This window comes from Anolis sagrei, chromosome 1 (genome assembly GCF_037176765.1).
Source record: "Anolis sagrei isolate rAnoSag1 chromosome 1, rAnoSag1.mat, whole genome shotgun sequence".
NCBI classification, from domain to species: domain Eukaryota; kingdom Metazoa; phylum Chordata; class Lepidosauria; order Squamata; family Dactyloidae; genus Anolis; species Anolis sagrei.
This window is the reverse complement of record NC_090021.1, coordinates 23,411,106-23,427,485: the sequence shown is the minus strand read 5'-3', so window position 1 is coordinate 23,427,485 and position 16,380 is coordinate 23,411,106.

Below are 16,380 nucleotides of genomic sequence, written 5' to 3'. Positions count from 1 at the left end.
GTATAGAGCAGGCATGATTAATCAAACCCACAAACGTGGAGCGCCTATTGCAGTAGAAAAGATATTGAAGGAAATCATAGTCCCACTGCCAATATAGTAGTATAGTTCAACTAGCACACCTATACATGTTCTTTGCCTCCTTCCCTTCCCATCATTTTCCTCTTTCGATCATGGTAAGGGGAATGCATCGTGTATATAATTTCGTTTTTCTAGTTGCTAGAAATACTTAGCAGCAGCTCTCCATTGCCTTGCAATTGCTTAGTTTGGTCACTGGGTGTCTACAAAGTTCTGTTCAAGTATGAAGAAAACAGACTTTTCCCCTTGCAGGCTAATGCTATAGGAGTTCCAGTTTGGAGTAGTTTGAGAAAGTTGAACCATTTGTTCAAAACTTTGAAACTGAATTTATCTTCTCCACGAAGGCCAGTTTCTTCATTGTACTTTATGACCTATTTAAAGCATTTTTAACAAGCAAGGCTTCAGCCAGAAATGTTAGGAGTAGGTGATGGGTTGCTAAGGGACCAAGGGATACCTGAAGAACAGCAGAAGCATACTTAGACAAGTTCCCTTTAATGTGCGTAAAGTAAATTAATTGCATTGCTTAACAAGCCAAGTTTTTTTTAAAAAAAAGAATACTACTTATGTGCTTTCCCTTTTATCATCACAAGCTTCTATTATGTTTAAATGAGAGCTGAACATGTAAGGGTGGGCATAGGCTTTCACGGAGAACAATGCAGCACTTGACTTTCAAATGAGGCAATGCTACACTGCATTAGGAGGCTGCTACAATCATTTTACTATGTGAGTGCTTTGCTCCTACATCTCTGTCTTGATCTCCTATCCAGATGCATGTTAAAATGAGAACTACTATCAGCCCCTCACATTTAATGGAGTTAAAGGCAGAGCAAACATCGGCAAACTTTGGCCCTCCAGGTGTTTTGGACTTCAACTCCCACAATTCCTAACAGCCGATAGGCTGTTAGGAATTGTGGGAGTTGAAGTCCAAAACACCCGGAGGGCCAAAGTTTGCCCATGGCTGGCATAGAGGATCCCCATGAAAGTGGAAAAAACATGAATGAAAAAAGAAAAACTATTTTTTTAACCTGAGATAACATCTTACTAAGTCTTCTAGAAGTTGACCATAGAATCATGCTGGAGAACTTAAAGCAAAACTTTCCAAACATTTCATGACACTTTTTATGAGTCATTTCACGACTCAATAATTAAGTTTCACTAGCAAACTAGCAATAAAACCAACTTCTCATAAGAGATACAGACACATTAAAAATTGTAATAATGGAATGGAAGGGGGCACGACATATCACAGGAAATCCTTTCATTTATATATTTAAAATATACAATTTGAAGATTATAACGTACATTTCCAAGGTTATTGTCATCTCTTGTTACATTTGCGCAACATGCACACTGCAGTCGACACAAAGGGCCAGGCTTTAGCATAGCAGGTTAATCACCAAGCTGCAATAAATCTTGACCTCTAAATCAACCTGCTGCTCTTAGATGTAGAGAAGGAAGATGCTTTCAGATACACAGTGCAAAAAGTACATTTTAACTACCAGCCTGACCAGATTTGGTACATGGAAGATGTGTATATACCAGGCATCGACAAACTTGGGCCCTCCAGGTGTTTTGAACTTCAACTCCCACCATTCCTAACAGCCCTTTCCTCTTCTCCCTCAGTCACTTGGGAAAGGTCCCAAGGCTATTAGGAATTGTGGGAATTGAAGTCCAAAACACACACATATATACATACTATTCATGCTCTCCAGCCGTACTAATACTAAGCTTGTACTGTACCTTCCCTGAAAGAGAAGTCCTATACCCACTGCACCATTTTGGTATTTTTTTCAGTGAGATTATTTGCAATTATCTATGGTTTCTGTTAGGAAACAACACAGGGGAAAAGGGTCAACCCATCCCATTGTAGCAATCCAGGGAACCTCATGTTTCCTCTAATTTGTTCTTTGGGCAATAGGGTTAGCATGAAAGACAGGAACCAATGAGGATAATCTATTTTGGTACATAGAGCTCCTGGTGGCGCAGTGGGTTAAACCCCTGTGCCGGCAGGACTGAAGACCGACAGGTCGCAGGTTTGAATCCGGGGAGAGGTGGATGAGCTCCCTCTATCAGCTCTAGCTCCTCATGCGGGGACATGAGAGAATCCTCCCACAAGGATGATAAAACATCAAATCATCCGGGCATCCCCTGGGCAACGTCCTTGCAGACGGCCAATTCTCTCACACCAGAAGCAACACACAAAAAAAAAATTGGTACATAAGGTTTGCAATCTTAGAAACTGTCTCTTCCCACTGTCACTGAAAGCATTTTGACGAATGGCATGTTCTCACATTGGGGCAACATCTGTGCATCCCCTTGGTGAACGTCTTTGCAGACAGCCAGTTCTCTTACACCAGAAATGACTTCCAGTTTTTCAAGTCGCTCCTGACACAAAAAACAACATAAATTGGGGCAATTGGCAAAGGGTTTTTTTCATCCTGTAAGCGAGGAGTCCTACCGTTACATATGAGGCCATAGATGGAGTTTCCCCCCTCCCATGCCAGGGAATGTGGTTGACCCAGTAAAACGACTAAAAGCATTTAGTCTACATAGATGGAAGTGATATAGACCTAAGCACCAGGAAATAGGCAGCTATTTATTGAACATTAAATGCAGTGCAGCTTAACAGAGGAAGGCAGAACCTGAGTCACAATGACTGGAGATTAAAGAAATAAGCTTAAAGAAGGATCATGGTCTATTAAAACAGTCCAAAAAGAGAGGAGGAAGTTCAGCTTTATTTTTCAAGGCTTCATACTTCTAACCCAATGGGTTTACAAAAGGAGTTGGGAAACTCTGGCTCTCTGCGTATTACTTACTAGAATTTGCACAGTCCCTTACTATTAGCTGTGTACAGGAGCCCCCAGCGAAGCAAAGGGTGAAACCCTTGTGCCGGCAGAACTGAAGACCATCAGGTCGTAGGTTCAAATCTGGGAGAGCATAGATGAGCTCCCTCTGTCAGCTCCAGCTCCCCATGCAAGGACATCAGAGAAACCTCCTACAAGGATGGTAAAACATCAAAACATCCGGGCATCCCCTGGGCAACGTCCTTGCAGACGGCCAATTCTCTCACACCAGAAGCAACTTTCAGTTTCTCCTGACATGAAAAAAAAGCTGTGTACAAGGTGGGATTTGTAGGCCAAAACACCCAAAGAGGAAAAAGCCACCTGAATCCACTTTAATCCACTTTCCACTTGGTTCAGTGCTATGGAATCTTGGATGTGAGGATTTGAAAAAGGACGCAATTATATGGTGGGTTGACTGGAGAGAGATGTGTCAGCAGCTAATTGGCTGAACGTGCCAGAAGCCAGAGTTCTGATTGGCTGTTGCCTCTGGTTAGTTGCTGAGACCAACGGTTCTAACTGTCACTCTGCCATTTTTCTCACTTTGGACAGTGAAGAGATATCTTGAAGACTGATCATTTTAAGGCATGAGGCCTATTTTAAAGACTATTTAAAATGACTATTTTATTCCTCTGATCTCTGCCTGAATTCAAAGAGACTGATGTATATATTGTTACCGTGTTTGAACTTTTAAACTAAAGTAAAGATACTGTTACTTGTTTCACAAGCCTGAGTGACATTTTGTACTGCAGAATATATCTTGGTTTAAATACTGTGGTAAAGCTCTTGAGTACTGATGCCTCGCCAAACTACAAATCCCAAAATTTCAGAGCATTGAACTATGACAATTAAATTACAGATGGCATCCTGCAAGTAGGAGCTGCAGGCACTCCTGAAGCAGTTTACTCTTTGCATTGGGCTCAGCAATAAAATTCCCACATTAAGTGAATCTAAAGTGCATCTTAATTTTGGCACATTGATTTAGCCAAAAAGTGAGCATTAGATTAGAATAAATACAATATATCTAAAAAAAACTAGAGCTAATGAGGTGTATCCGATGTAATTTTCTGAATCAGTGCCCCAAATGACCCCAGGAACAGACCTAAAAACCACGAAATTGAGATTTTTTTTGTTAGGCAGTGTAATCAATATTTGCAGTTAGGTTCCCCATCCCCCCCCCCAAATTATTCAAATTGACTATTCATTTTCATGTCCATTCTAGCATGAAATTTTGAGTAGTTTAGCAGAGCACGTTTTATGTACCAAAATTCAAAATGGACACACACAAAATTGTTTTTACTGGCCAACACTTAAGCACCCAGGTAGACAAGACATTTCAGATTTATGATCCGATCTCATAGTTGTTTTTAAAAGTGTATGAAAGGTGCCATCGTGATTTGTGACTGCCGTGTTAGACAAAAAAGGGAATAACCCTTTCCCACAGATGTTTAGTTTATATAATTCTTTAGTCTGTTAGTCAAAACTTGTCTAGTTGTACTTCGGGGCACATTCTTACCTTCCATTTCTGATCAGTTTCTGAGACTCTTCGAATGTGATTCTGAATGGGTCCCATCACATGACATTTGTCTCATTCGGTCAGTAATCTGTTAGAATCCATCTGCAAAACATTGGAGAAACAGAGTAATTGCACATGGGATTCTAATTGTGTTTTTAATATGGTTCTGAGGCACTGTCTTTATGTGTGATCACAAAATCAGTATGCATTCCATCAGCTAAAATCTCACAAGGACTTCCAGGCTATGTCACTGTGCAATAGTAGAAAAAAAATGAAATGAAAAAAAGATGTAGGGAGGCATCCAGATGGATTGGGAGAACCCAAGCTTCTGTGGTGTAATGAGCTGAAGTTCAGTATTTTCAAAACATAAGCCACGGGTGTCAGTATGCATCCTGTCTGAATACAGTATACATCCAATCCTAAAAAAGTATGGGATGGATACTGATATCAACATAGTATATCCCAATGTGATAAAGTCCAGGGTAGGTGGAAAAGGAATGTGATTTGAGAGCAGAGCTTAGAAAAGTTATCTTTTGGACTATAATTCCTAGAATTCTCCAGCTCACATAGTAACTGCTGAGAAATTCTGGGAGTTTGTACTCCAAAAAAGTAAAGTTTCAAAGTCCTACTTGAAAATTTTGCTACATATATACATTTTTACATATATACATATATCATAGGAAAGGCTGAGCAAAGGAAGATAGATACTTTTTGAATTGTGATGCTGGAAGAAAGTTCTGAGAGTGCCTTAGACCACGAGAAGATCCAACCAGTCCATACTTCAGGAAATAAAGCCCGACTGCTCACTGGAGGGAAGGATAGTAGAGGCCAAGAGGAAGTACTCTGGCCACATCATGAGAAGAAAGGAAAGCTTAGAGAAGACAATTATGTTGGGGAAAATGGAAGGAAAAAGGAAGCGGGGCCAACCAAGGGCAAGATGGATGGATGGCATCCTTGAAGTGACTGGATTGACCTTGAAGGAGCTGGGGGTGGTGACGGACAACAGGGAGCTCTGGCGTGGGCTGGTCCATGAGATCACGAAGATTTCACAACAATGGCAGTTGGGACATGGAGAAAGGACCTGTCATGAGCCCCAGGGGCAGACACATTTGAACTATGCCTTGGTGTGCTTTTCTTCCTCAGAGGTCATAACAATGGAAGTTGGAATATGAAAAGAGAGCCTCTTATGAGCCACAAGAGCAGTGGTTCTTAACCTATGGGTCCCCAGGTGTTTTGGCCTACAACTCCCAGAAATCTCAGCCAGTATACCAGCTGTTAGGATTTCTGGGAGCTGAAGGCCAAAACATCTGGGGACTCGCAGGTTGAGAACCACTGCACTCGAGAATATTATACCCAGTGTTGCCTGGATATCAGAGGAGCCACTGCCTGCCTGCTTTCTTCATCAGTCCTGAGAAGGCTTAACTCATAATATTACCACACCAATACTCTGGAAATGGTGATCAAGCTCTCTTTGAGGCTCTTTCTTTCCTTCCCCCATTTTCCTCATACACCTTTCCCAATCTTCTTCCTTTCCCTCCCCCTCTTCCTTCCTTCCTTCCTTCCTTCCTTCCTTCCTTCCTTCCTTCCTTCCTTCCTTCCTTCCTTCCTTCCTTCCTTCCTTCCTTCCTTCCCCCTCTCCTCCCCTTATACCTTTCCCCTTTCTCTTCCTTCCCTCCTTTTTTTCTTTCTCCCCTCCTTTCCTTTCTTGTCCCTTTTTTCTTTTTCTCCCTCCCTCCTCATACACAGGTCACCTAGAAACAGCCAATGGACTTAACTTCATTTCCTGTCATTTGACAAAGAGCCACTTCCCCTAGCCGCAGCCAATCTGCTTTGATCCTTTTATCTCCCTCTTCTCTGGGTCCAACAGGAATAGGGTTTTAAAAGTTCAACTCCCTCATTTATTTTAAGTTGGATAATTAAGGGCACGGGTGCCATGTTTGGTCCAGATCCATCAAACCATGTAGAAGCTTTTATGGTATTTATTTATTTATTTGCTTTATTTCTATACCGCATTTTTCAGCCTGATATGGTACCAACAAACATATGTACTGACTTTTAGATAGATAGACAGACAGACAGACAGACAGATGCAATTTATTTATACCCTGTTTTTTAGCCAGAAAGGCTTGCTTTGCCCCTTGCAAATTATTGATTTGCTCTCAGGCTTACAATCTAAAAAAAATTACAGCAATAAGATGTATAATAAATAAAACACAATAGAACATGTCTGTCTGTCTCCCATTCAGTGAATAGACCTTTATTTTTCTCTCACCTGCTCTTTGTATTGCACCACTGCCTTACATTGCTAATACACATTACATTTCTTCATATAGGAGGAATTTTGTCTTCTTGCCTAGTTATTGTAACAAAAGGTTTTTGGTTAAGGTTGCGCAATTTTTGGTTCATCACATGTCATTAGGCACCAACAATATCAGGAGAGCACCCTTGTCTTTGATTTTCACCACCACATTCTCTATTGGTTTTCAAGTTAGTGCCATTGCCCCTCATGCTTCACTTTAAAAAATTTTGAAATATAAAGAAAAAGCTAAAACAAAATGAATCATGGTAAGACATGTAAAATGCAAATGGCTACAGCTATAAATAGATTTTGCAAATGGATGTTGAAACCCTATGAATGTCCTGAAGTATTTTGTGCTATCAAGCTAGTTCTGAAACATCTCCTGAAATGAACTCTTTCTCATTTTTGAACTGTGGGGCCCCTGCTGCCTGATATCAACACCATCTTTAATGCTGGCCAAACTGGTTTTCTTGCACTTCCCAGAACCAAATACCTTTCATTTATTGATGCAAATGATACATATGCACTAACCTTTCTGCTGGTACTTTCTGAGTTTTTGTTGGATTACAACCTCTCAGATCCATCACCAATGGTCATCCTGGCTGAGCTTCCTGGGAACTGAAGTCATATAATGGACACCATGCATGGAACCAGAGAAAAAGGTCATGTTACACTGGACTTACATCTGGACCAACATGTGGTGGAATGAAAATAGTTCATGTCTTTACCAATCCACACACACTGTCTTGCTAGAGAAAAGATATACCACACAGATGATCAGTAAAGAATACTCTTTGTTATGCAGAGCAACATATATACAGTTAGGTGAATAGTTGCATTGACTCACACAATGTCCTTTGAGAGAGATCCAAATGGTTTTTAGGTGTCCATGCAAAGGATCTTCTTCCAGCAGCCCAGAAGCCAAAAATGTCTTCATAAGCTCCTGCATAGAAAGCCTAAACATGTAACTGTTGCCAAAACTCCCAGGCTCAGCTAGCTTCTTGGGCGTGGCCCAACCAATCAGCTTAGTGCTTCACATTTTTCAGTTAACACACACACCAACTGATTTTTTACATTCTCTAACATGATATGGTATAGGGGTTTCAATGTTGGATGATGACTCTGGAGACCAGGGTTCAATTCGCAACCAGGCCATAGAAATCCATTGGTCAAGTGTGGTGAACTCTTACCTCTAACAGTTAGGATATGGGCCTAGTGAAGCCTCGGTGGCCATTTTAGATTAGGGAAACAGGGAGACATCATCTTAGGTAAGGTTTTCTTAGAGGGGGCGTGTCCTTGTTAAGGAAGAAAAGCGTAGATGGCCAGGATTGGTTAGAATAGGGGGGCGGAGCCTAATATTCAGATAAAGAAAAAAGGTACCTTTTTGAATTCTGAGGCTTTAGTTGGCAGTTGGGTTTTGACAGTTGGAGTTTGGGGATAGCAGTTAGGAATTGAAAAGGGAAAAAGGAGGAAGTTTAGTTTGTGATAAATTCTTAATAATTGCTTCAAGGAAGAACTATTGGTGTAAACAGACCCTGGAGAATTGGGCTGTTTGTATTGGAGAATCTGCTTAGTGGAATAATAAGAGTTCCTCAGTTTAAAGGTTTTGACTAGAACCTGTAATTCAAGCACTGAACTACTTCTGAAACCATCACACATTTGTACCAGCGGAACTTAAACCTGTTAAACAAACGTTTTGTTATAGTTAACTCTTTACCACAGCCTGTGTGTGAATGTCATTGATATCTAAACCCTCTGAGGAAAATAAACCCCATAGTAACACAGAAGAGTGTTCTTAAGTATCCTCTCAGCCTGAATATTAGAAAAGGTGGCAACATACCCCAATCGAAGAAACAGTTACAAAACCTCTCAGTTCAGACATCATTCAGGTATATATACAGATATACAGATATATACAGTTATATTCTCCCCTGATTTATCAGTCTCCCTCCTATGAGTTCCTTATAAGTCTTGTTAACTTGTGGGATTTCACAAATCTTAAAATTCCCTGTTCCTTATCCCTGAAAAAAGTAGTTCCTTGAGTATAGAGCATTTATATTCTCAGCCTCACAAAACCCTATGAATTGGAAGTGGCTTGAAGACATATAGCCCTGTTCTCGACCCCACCACTGTCACAAGTGAGGCTGGTGGGGACGAGGAGCAGGGCTTTCTCAGTGGTAGCCCCCCGCCTGTGGAACTCACTCCCGGGGGAAATCAGGGCATCATCATCCCTCCTCTCCTTCAGGAGGAGGGTGAAGACGTGGTTATGGGACCAGGCCTTTGGGCAATCTGGCAATTAAATAAGACAACCAGGCGAGTAAGACCAACAAGACTGTTGAAGTGGAACTGAAAACTAGAACTATGAGTTAGCGAATGCTGACCATGTAAGAGGAGGAATTGGGTTTGTATTGGGTTTGTATTACTTTTATTGATTTTATTGTTTTTATTGATATAATGCATGAACTGTTGTTGAATTGATGTAATTCTGTATTTTGATTGTTCTGTACTGCAGGCATCAAATTGTGCCTTTGCTCCTGTAAGCCCCCTGAGTCCCCTTCGGGGTGAGAAGGGCAGGGTAAAAGAACCCCTAATAAATAAATAAATAAATAAATATAACTACTACTCAGTTGCATACAAGATTGATTCCTTGATAGGTAAAATATTTAAAATGTGTATTGACTAGGCCCAGTTGGCTGGATGAGAACTGACAAGAAGAATTTATAGTCAGCAAAGCGTACTCAAACTTTTCCCCATGGTCAACATTAGTTCAGATGCCAAATGTATCATCTGTTATGAAGACCCCTCTTGCTACTGTTAAGCTTCACTCTGCTAATTGTCTCTTGCTTGGTCAAGACTTTTTCAACTTCTCTCATTTGTGACATCATTCATTGCATCAAAATGCCAGTGTCTGCATTCAAAGTTCAGGCGATCTCCATGCCAACAGCAGTTGCTGGAAGTAAAACCTGCAAATAGATAATATCAGCTTGACTATATAGAGAAAATGATATTCATTTCTGTACTCACAGACTAAGCCTCATGAGGATTTTCGTGAAAGGTTAGCAGCTGTTTGCAGTATTTTTTTAAAGAAAGGAAATTGATTCAATAATCATTCCAAATGAAATGGTATAGTTTACCATTCAATAACCTCTGCAATGAGATTGGGCTATCAAGTGTCTTAAAAGTTATTTTTTAAAAGAATTTTTCACTAAGATAGCAGTAAATTACATATGAAGGATAGCCGGAAAGTAAAGTTACAAGATTTTTTAAAAAATACAAAGAATGAATATATTTTAATAAAGCTTACATGGATTGTAGCATAGGTATTACATTATTTTTCCACATAATCACCATTCAGTTCAATACATTTTGCCATCCGTGCGATGGGTTTTTTGATGTCTGTATCATAGACGTTTCTCTCTACCTTTTTCAGCCAGTTCGTTACTTCGATTTTCATCTCAGCATTGTCGGAGAAGTATAATACACCCAGGTGTTCCTTCAATTTAGTGAACATATGATAGTCACTGAGTACAAAATTGGGGCTGTGAGAGGGGTGGCTTAAAACATGCTAACCAAATGAAGTCAACAACTCTTGTGTTGCGTGAGTGGTGTGTGGACGTGCATTGTCATGAAGGAGATAGAAAGGAAATGGAATCAGGATGCACATCTCTAACCTTCACCACAACGCCAGTCAATGAACTACTGACGACTGGCACTGCTGGTTCACTTCCGCTGGCTTCCCGTTACAGGGCAGTGATACCAACTTCCCCCGTGAAAATTGCTTGCCAGAGCTACATGCCTTGTAAACTTACTTTCAGGATAACTGTTGTATATTGAAATGTACCCAAAGTTTCAGATTTTTAAAAATTCTGACAATCTCAGCTGCTGAAGGTCTTTCTGAATAGAAAAGTCAATTGGTCAAAATCCAAAACTAAAACAGAACCCTAACCCCTTTCTTGGTGCAGCTTGTACCAATTTAAAATTTAGAATATAGATATAATTTTGAAATATTAAGTATTTTTCTTCCCACTTTGCCTTTACCTTTGGCGCCCCGGTGGCGCAGTGAGTTAAACCGCTGAGCTGCTGAACTTGCTTACCAAAAGTTCACAGGTTCAAATCCAGGAAGTGCTGTGAGCTCCTGCTCTCAGCCCCAGCCTCTGCCAACCTAGCAGTTGGAAAACATGCAAATGTGAGTAGATCAACAGGTATCGCTCTAGTGGGAAGGTAACGGCGCTCCATGCAGTCATGCTGTCCACATAACCTTGGAGGTGTCTATGGACAATGCCTGCTCTTTGGCTTAGAAAAGGAGATGAGCTCCAACCCTCAGAGTTGGACATGACTAGACTTATTCCACTGGATGATTTTATTTTCTAGGAAGAGGATACAGGTGGAGGCTTAACATTCTCAAACTCTTTCCTTATATTAAAAAAATAGCCTCCATATAAATCCATCACCATCTGCCTCAAGCCCTTGGCATGAGCATGTGTGTGTGCGTGCGTGCGTGCGCGCGCACACACACACACACACACATGGCTAAAGGAATCCTGAGTGATGGCTATCTAACATCTTTTTAAAAGCATCCAAAGGAGGAGGGTTCAGTGTCTTCAGGGACAGCCAATAGCTCTTATAGAGCTTGTCTCCAGTAGCACTAAAACCTGAATTAGACCAGAAATCACTCCTAGAAGTCCAAATGATATTCATGACTTCCAGCCCTTAACTCAGAGTTGATCAAGGTAATTCACGTTAAACAAAGTTGGGAATGCTCTGGAGATAAAGTTTCCTTTTCCCTGGTCATGTTTGTAACTTTGCTGATATCACCAGGAGAGTTTTGTAATCTGCTTGTTTGCTTTGCTCTGTTAGAAATGTAATATAATTTGACTGGTTGTTCTGACACGACAAATAAATAACCAGGAGAGTTCCTGGTTATGTCCAAGAACTTTGCAGTCATTTGTTGCAGTGATAGCAATTGGAAATGTAAGGTGATGACTCCGCAGTGCCGAAGCAACTTTGGTCCAGCTGGACTATGACCAGTAATGGTTAAGCTAGGACTGCAGTTGGAGAGTGCATGTCTGGGGACTGTATGCTAAACCAGATAGGCCAGAAACACACTCAGCAGGTTGAAGGCAATGCCACAAAGATTTAATATGATTAGGCCAGAAAAGAAATAAGTACAAGGAACTTTCTTCAAAAGGTACATGCATAAACATATAGAAAAATGCAAGATCTTATACAGTTCTGACAGCCATTCAAAACTCCTGCTCTCTCTCCTGATTGGCTAAGAAAAGGGCCGGGCAGGATCTGTACTGGGGTTGGCTGGGGATTCCCTTGACATCTGCACCTACAGACGGGATTCCCTGGGCAGGAGAAACAGCAGCCAAGGATTGGTTTGTGTAGGGAGCCAATCAGCTGCAGAGAAGCCCCCTGGGTGGGCGAAGTCCATAAGGAAACAATGGTAAACATATGGTGATAAGATTTTGATTAGCTCAGACATCTAGTTCCACGTGATATGGAGCTCAGAAGACAAAGATGCAACACTCAAGAGGCATAGATGCTGATCTTAGGCAATCAAGATTTGGGCTTATTTATTTATCGTGTCAGGAGCAACCAGACAGTTGTATTACATTTTTAACAAAACAAACAAACAAACAGACAAAACACAAAGTTTTCAAGCTTGGTAGTTGATTAAATGTCCTTTGACCAGTATCTGGCCACTTGGAGTGCCTCTGGTGTTGCTGCAAGGAGGTCCTCCATTGTGCATGTAGCTGTCAGTGTAGAAAATTAGAAGATTTTGGCTGTCAGTGTAGAACTGCACATATTCTAGGCCCTCTTTTCCACGAGGAGCGGCAGACTCTCAGCCACAGGTTAAAATGGACAAACATCTTGAGTTTATATGGCTGATAAAGATCACTATTTTTGAATACACCAATGAATCTGATAATTATCTGGTTTGAGAAATATCTAGAAGGATTTGGCTAACATCCCTGTTCTGAGGTGATTATGCAAGGTCACAGGAAGGTATTTTGATATGAGAAACAGTGTATGTAAGTAAATATAAGAAACTGATATAGGACACAGTCTGAAAGATACAAATTACACAGAAATCATCTAATTGATACTATTTTTTAAAGCTTTAGATACAATATAGTTCATGGGGTACAGTTGATGCTTACCTTCCGAAAGCTTCAAACTTGTGTAATTTTGGATTTCCGTAAAAGGTTTTTAATAAAAAGGAAAAATCCCATATTGATTTGTGATTTCTTAGTAAACTATAAATCTTTGGGGGGAGGTGTTACTGTGACTCCACAACACACCCTTCCATCATTGTGGGACAGATGTGAAAAGTGCGGCCACCTCTGGAGCCAGTCCATAGGATTGCTATTGTGGACTGGGTCTGGAATATTTGTTACGTGTAAGTGAACCCTTGGCAAACAGGTCTTTCTAAGGTTTAGGTTGAACTTCAAATCCATTGATTTGTATCCCTGAGCATTCAAACCCAAACTCATCTTGAGTTGACTCCTGGCTGTTTCATTACTTTTCTTCCACTTCCAGTTTAATCTATTTCAGTCTTGCATCAGTAAATGTCAGGGGATTGGAGTTTGCTGTGGGTTTAGGGCACTGTGGACAAGTCTATCAAGTCCAATTTGGATCAGTCCACTAGTTACATGGGCCATTTTTTCCATGGGTTGTTGTAGGTTTTTTCAGGTTATATGGCCATGTTCTAGAGGCATTCTCTCCTGATGTTTCACTTGCATCTATGGCAAGTATCCTCTAAGGATGGTTGCCATAGGTGCAGGTAAAACGTCAGGAGAGAATGCCTCTAGAACATGGCCATATAGCCCGAAAAAACCTATAACAACCCAGTGATTCCGGCCATGAAAGCCTTTGACAAAACATTTTTTTCCATACTCTTTTTTTTTGTGCTTAGCTGATAGCATTTCCGCTTATTCTTCCTGGTGGCGTGGGCATCTCTGCTGATATCCGCATGGGATAACCGTGAAGGTAAGGATCTTTCAAGGAGCTCTGTGGCCAGCTGGAAATGGCAATAGCATCAATACCCCTTTAACTTTTCCCTGCTTAAATGAGTATTTCAGCTCCAGACTGGCTGTGGATTGAGCAGCTAGTGTAGACACAACCATACTCTTTGCACAACAGAAAATATGCTTTCTCCAAATTCCACATGACAATCCATTAGATATTTAAAGATGATAATCATATTATCTTCCAGTTGTCTCTTCTCCATACCCCACTCACTCAGTTGTTTGTCATAAGGCTTGGTTTCCAGGCCATGGGCAATTTTAGTCTCCTTCCTCTGAACACCTTTTAACTTATCAATATCCTTCTTAAACTGTGGTAACTGGAACTGGCTATAATATCACAGGAAGAAGCACACTGGTAGTGTCTAAACTCAGTATTATTTTATGACACCATGCATGATGTCAGAAAGACCTATGTTTGCTTTCAGCACAAGCTCTTTCTATGCAACAGCACTGGCCAGTAAAACAAATTCAACTGGATATACCATCAGTATATCTCTCTAATGCAGGGGTTGGACTACTGCCCCAATCAACACTGACCAATGCTGGAAACAGCAGTTCAAAAACATTTGAAGGGTTGTATGAGCGTCACTCTGATTGAGGATCTGTGGATTGCTGCCCTTTCAGTTTTGTAAAGTGAGTTCTTGTCGGCCCCTATCATTTTAATCAGTATGGAATCATCTTTGCAGGGTGGGGTTGCACAGGGCAGTTATAAAGCAAGGGCAAATAGAACAGGGATTGGATTTCATTATGGGACTTACATCACATAAGTGGATTCACAGCTGTGGCACATATAATTCAATCATTTCCCAATGTCCATATTTGACAATGGGCTACTCGTGACATTATTACACAAGGGAGTTAGTAAAGTCACACTGGGCATCACTGGGCACTCATTTTGCACACTGCCTAGGGAATTTTGATGCATTTTGACTTTTGAGTCCCCTGCAGGGTGAGAAGGGTGGAATATAAATACTGTAAGTAAATAAATAAGAATATTGGTAGATACTGTAAATAAATAAATAATAATATTGGTAGAGCCCATGCATTCCACAGGGCCTCTGGTATGTATGGTAGTTTAGTATCTGTAAAGTTATGCAATTTAGATGGCAATATAGAATTTTGGCCAATGTCTGTTGCAAGCCAGTTTTGCAGGGTCTGCAGGATCCCTTGAAGTGAAGCCCTGAGCAGGTAAACACTGGATTCTGGGCGGAACTTGCATGACTGTCAGAAGACTTGATTGTTTGCTTTGAGTTTGAGTTTATATTTATTCTCCTTAAAACTTTGCAATGTCATGCTACAGTCATCTACAAGTGAGCAGTGAAAGCAATACATTCCATACCCTCCAATGAAACCAGTTTTTCAGGGAGTCTTGATTTATTCTACATTTTCAGCTGTTTTTAAGATGTCCTAGGGTCTCTCTTCTCCTCCCACTTTCTCTTTTTCTCCGCATCTAACTTATTTTAGTACAAATTTTTCAAAGTGCAAAACTAACTTGAAATCAATTCAAAGATGGAAGAGAACAACAGAAAGACATATTTCTATCTTTTCCAAAAGACTAAGGTAAAAGCAAACTGCTGCAGCCTCTCCCAGTTCTGTATTCTTCCTCATTTGCAACTTTTGTCAGCTTGACTATGCTCTGATTTCACTTGTTTGCTTGTGTATCTGATAATTATTCGAATAGGGAACAGAATATGGCGATCAACAGAAATCTTCAGATATGTCAAAATAAAAATGACAAAAGTTTCTCCTACTTTGCCTCTTTTCTTGACTGCTGGGGCAGATCATGGCCAGCAGAACAGGGCTGTCAGATTGTATGGGCAGATCTCTGAGATCATCCAGCAGAAAAAGTGTTTTGCTAGCACAAATTATTTTCTGCCATCAAAAGTGGCTTTTGCCTTGATTATCAAAAGGATTTTCAGTAGGTTAACTTGAGTATTTGACCACAGGTCTCCATGAGCCTTAATCAGGAATTCCAAACATAACATCACATTGCCTCTCAAGGAAGAGTCATGATACAGTAAGATGTCTGACCGTAGTGCTGACATACACTGTCAATAACACACATCTGATAATGTTTAGTTATGTTATCTAGTGGTGGTGCTCTAAAGGACCCATTGGAAAAATGAATGAAAACAGCGGTGTCAAACCCATTTTCATCAAGGACCATACCATATCAGCCTTATGTTTAACTTCAAGGGGCCGTTGAATCCACGGGTGATGAATCCATGGATACAGAAGGCCAACTGTATTTTTTTACATAGTGTGTCAGTGCTCTTTAGCTTTTACTCAGTTTGGGTCCCCTGATGTTACTGAATGACAACTCCCATCACTTTTTATTATCCACCATCTAGACTGGGGATAATGGGAATTACAACTCAACAGCATTTATGGCTCTGAGCTTGAGGAAAGGTTAAAAGACATCTTAATGTCAGACATCACACTCACAAGCCTTGTCTCTAAATCCAAACTCCACTGTCTTGACTAAACAGAACAAACCAGCAATTCAGATATTATGGTATCACAGCTCCTATTAGAACAATCCATGATGTCTAATTATGAGCAGTATAGGAGTTGTAGTCCAGCATCTGGAGGGTCACATGAACTGCAAACCTTAGA